Genomic DNA, 4,908 nt, shown 5'->3' on the forward strand with positions numbered 1-4,908 from the left:
TATGTCTATATCATTTTCATGCCATGGATCTGATAAGAAGAGTGAGCGATTAGGTCTCCAAAAATCTGATGTTGGTGTTGTTGGAATTCTCTAATGTGTACGAGAAAATCAAGGGAGAGAAGAGATTCCAATGGTGCCATCTGTATGGGAGATATTGGAGTTGGTCTTAGCCAGATTTCCACTGAAGAGCATCCTAAGATTGGAAACAGACTATCACAAGTGGAACAAATTTCCATTGAGAAAGAGGTTTGCTAGACTTCATTCTATGTTCCAAGCCCCAAGTTTCAAGAAATGTGTTCTTGTTTGATGTCCTTGATGGTGAATGCAGAGCGAGCTGTTGATAATGGAAGCACCAAGAAAGGGGGACCCATTCTTCATTTTATGCATATCTGGCATCTGAAAGTAATGGAACAAGAAAGGGGAGCTCCAAATCTAACCAGGAATGTCGCAAGGGAATTCCATGGACCGAGGAAGAACACTAGTAAAAATTTAAGCCCTCAATGCCTTTTCTCTCCAATAATTTTATTTTCAGCAATAACTGTATAGACCAATGGTATTCACTTGGCTTCAGTCCATTCAATAGTTTGTTCCCCTATTTTTATCTAATATATCGATATATTAAATTACTGTGACAACTCTATATTGATTTGGGTTTGTGTTTTTTTGGGCTTTTTAGAGCTTCAAAGTTTATAGTTGTCTGAGATTCTTTATCATTAGTTTATTGATCTTACCTACAAATTTCCTCTAGGTTCTATTCTTGTGGGCATGTTATTAGTATAAGGAAAAACATTGTGTTGCAGGTTTTCTACCTTTATTCTCTGTGAAAAGGAAATACAGATTTATATTCATTTGGGTTTTGTTGATGTTATTGTTTTCTTTTCTTCTAAAAACACTATTTTTATTATGTTATAACTGAACCCTTATATTCACTTGAAGTTGGGTCTCTTTCACAATTTTTTTGACTACCACTATGGGTTTATGCCCTAGGGTCCTCTAAGGGTTGAGTATAGGAGAAGTTATTATTTATAAATTATAGCCCAATCGAGTTTTGAATTTTTCCTGCAAAGAGTGATTGCATGAGGCTCTGGCGGTGGGCTATTAATGAGAATATTTTTAATTGGCAAGATATGGATACGAGCTTGATATCTTAATTGATTCCATTTCCGGCATGAAAATAATCGATGGTTTTCCTTATGATGAATATTTTGAAACTTTTTAGAAGGATAATGCTTTTGTTTCTCCTATCTGGTTAATTTCTTGAGGCCCCTTCCTACAAATTCAATAAACAAATCTTAGGCCACCTAACTTAAGTTGTGACAGCTCATAATTAAAATAAAAAATAGTTGCCAAAGTAAAGACTCTTAAAGTAGTTTTGAGGCACTCTAAGAGCCTGCATACATGAGCTGGAGTTGATCAAATGGCTCCTCACATATTGGCATTCCCCCTGTTACGGGGAAATAGTGTCTATGCAGAACTGCTAATCCCACTAAGGCTGGTAGCTACCTTAGAAACAAACAAAGTAAAACTACTTTCGTTTTCCTTTATGAAAGATAGATGAGAGAAGAATAAAGGAGACCAACCTCTATCTTGCGCTTGGTTCCTTACTCGATTCCTCTCTCTTCTGATAGTCCTTTGCTACTTGCTTTCTTGCATACACAGCTTCACAAGGTACCTGTAGAATCAAAGTAGCATAACACTATATGAGAACATGGATCTATTATCATAAACAATCTAGGATCAAATGTAAATTGACCATACAAATGCATAAAACATAAATCACACAAGAGTATGGAGGAAAACTTGAATAGCTTTATTGATAATCAAGAAAGAGCCAAGAGAGTTACAACCAATCGTTCTGACCCAGCATCATCCTCTCAGAAAGTGAGCCCTTCTTCACCTCATGAAAAGCTTAGATCACCCAACACTATGATGTTGCCTCAAGAAACCAACAGCAATTCCTTACAAGATGCAAAATTCCAGCCTCTGGATCTCTGGGATGAGGGATCCATATATAGATGTCTGCAAGGGAGGTGAGTCAGCTTTTGAGATTTGATTAGTGTCTTCCCTCTGATAGTTCTTGCTTCCACTTGGAGATTGATGATCTCTTACTCATCCCTGGTTGAATTCAGAGAGGCAAGTGTCACAGGAGAAGTTTCTGGAAGATTCCATGCTTCTCCACCTCGCGAATTGACACTGCCATTTGTCCCTTCTCACCCATCACACCCCATAGAAGGGCTTTTTGAAATGCAATGCACATACTGTGTGTATTTAGGTGAGATGCAACGCACTTTGCCTATGGAGCAGGTGAAATGGTCCAGTTTTGACAAGTTCTGAGCAGTTTTTCATGGAGAACTTCTGGGAGAAGTTGTAATCAGTTGACCTTGTTCTTTTAGGGGTTGGAACAACACTTTTAGGGACTTAGGAGCCCTTAGTTTATGGACATTTATGCTTGGGGTTGCAGTGCCCAAAAATGTCTATAACAGTTGCCCCCTAAAGCATGAGGTCGTTAATCTTTTTTGATGTCGGGTGAAATGCTTTATCATGAGGATCCGAAGTTCTTTCAAGCTGGAAGGAGACCTGTAATAAGATACAATACAATACATTATCTTCATAATATTTTCATGATCTAGCTGAGGCGGGCATTCCCATGCTCAGCTTTATAAATTCATTTTCATGTACATAGGACAGACAATCGTCTGAGTGTAGACTGATGATTCTGGTAGAGCCATCATCCCTTAGATTGGATGATTATCTGTACAGAAATGATGTACATTTGATGTCTTTATTTTCCTGAATATATATCACCGCCCGGATGGATGAAACTAGATCCGGGGTCTTCAATCTCGTTTGATCTTCACTCAAAGTACAAGTCGATCCATGTGAGAGATGTTCTGGAGTCGAGCATGGAAAGACATCGCCTGATTACCAGCCAAAGATGTAAGTTGTTAACAGGCGTGAGAGGAATCACCAATAATGATAATGATCCTCAAGGTACTGCAGTACAATTCACGTGGTGTGAATAAGGGACTTGGCATCGAACACCACACAAAATCTTTCGGTCGAAGGCCATTGATGTAAACCTGTTGCCAGAAGTGAGAAACTTGCCATTAAGGCATGCAAGCTTCAAAGTACTGAAATGGGTGTTCCTAGATCGACTTCTTGGATAATGAGCTGATGTTGACAAGAAGCGATCCGTCATAGGAGGGCCTTAATGAATCCCACATCAATGACACAGAACGGAGCAAATGATTTTAATGGAGGTGAAAACGATCTAGTGATATAAGGTTCAGGGTGGCGGTCATGAAAGAATGGAGCGTAAATGTATTGCAGCGGGTGAGACACAGGTGAATTCTCTGAGTGACTTCTCTTGAACATATCAGCGACACTGACATGATGGATTGGTAGCATTAACCCCAAATGTGGATGGTGTGATGTGACCATGGTGATGTGACCGGTGAATGAAACAACCCAACCCGACTTGGATGCGGAGTGAAAGTGTCATGTTCAAGAGCGACTTGCTACCAACAAAGTTTCTTCAAGTTTTCTTCCCAATTTTTCCCCAGTCATTGCTGACCAGTACCTCTTTATTTTTGTCAAGCTTGAGGAGGATAACATATGCTTGTTCTATAATTTGCCCTTCGGGCAAACCCATCGCTATGTTTTAACGAGCCTAGCGATAGTGAAACTCGTTCTTGTCTGTTATGGACAAGTTAGTTGCTATTAGGTTTTAACGAGTTTAACGACAAAGATAACTCCGTCCTTTTCAATCTTAGAGAGTCTGAAAAGGGACATAAAGGAAACTCCAAAAATCCTTTTTCGCAATCTAATCCCTTAGGTCCGAAAAAGTATAAAACAATACAGAAGGGATGAATTTTCGGTACTTTTAACGAGCCGAACAAAACAAGCGCTCGATCTTTCTATGTAATAATCCCTCAGGTCCAAAAAGATTAAAATCTAAAGGAGGGATAGCACTTCCGGTCACTTTAACGAGCTGGAGAGGCCAATGGCTCGGCAATCTTTTCATATTTTACGAGTCAGCTGAAAAGAGCTTAAAGGAGACTCATTTTTTGAGGAACGAGTGATAAATTCGGGTAGCAGCTGATTCCAGGTAAGGTTTGGAATTTCCCAATCACGGTAGTGTTACAAGGATGGCTAATAGAATCACTCTTCGCAGCTGTTCCTCAAAAGGGGTAAACAATCAAGTGGAGGTGAATGATCGGCCAATACAAAGTGGAGGTGATGATGAGAACACGACCAAGGCTTCAAAGGCTGAAGTACTACATTCACGATGGTTATTTACCGGAAATTGGTTCATTTTTTAATGAGCTTAAATGCTGGGGGAAACATTTGCTCATTTCTTATGTTTATTTTTTAACAAGCATGAAGTCCGCGTTAAAACTACTCGATGCGAGTTTATTTTTTAACGAGCTTGAACCCTGCAGTAACACTGCTCGTGGCGGGTTTATTTTTTAACAAGCTTGAACCCTGCAGTAACACTGCTCGTGATAAGTTTGCATGCCCCCAGCATAATAACGCAAACCGAGGTGCATGCCCCCCAAGCTTCATTGCATTCAACTCGGTGGTTGGTATGAAGGTTTACATTTAAGATTTGGAAAGGGGATTTGTTTCTTTTTTTTAATGAGGTTGACACAGTAAAAGAACTATCCTCATGACTCCTTGTTTCATTTTTTAACGAGGTCGACACGAGATAAGAACCATCCTTGAAATCCACCATATTTACAGTATTTGATAGAAAATAAAAAACTGAAGGATGATTAAGGTTGCTGGAATAATCTTCGTGGTAATCCGGAAGATGGGAGCGATGGTGGTAATCTTCCCATGGTGCCTCTCCTATCATCATTGATTGAATGATTCCTTCATCTGTAGAGGTACCATATTCCTTAGACC

Source organism: Pinus tabuliformis, chromosome 4_1, assembly GCF_031772625.1.
Source record: "Pinus tabuliformis cultivar Carrire ecotype Pingquan chromosome 4_1, CPIR1, whole genome shotgun sequence".
NCBI lineage: Eukaryota > Viridiplantae > Streptophyta > Pinopsida > Pinales > Pinaceae > Pinus > Pinus tabuliformis.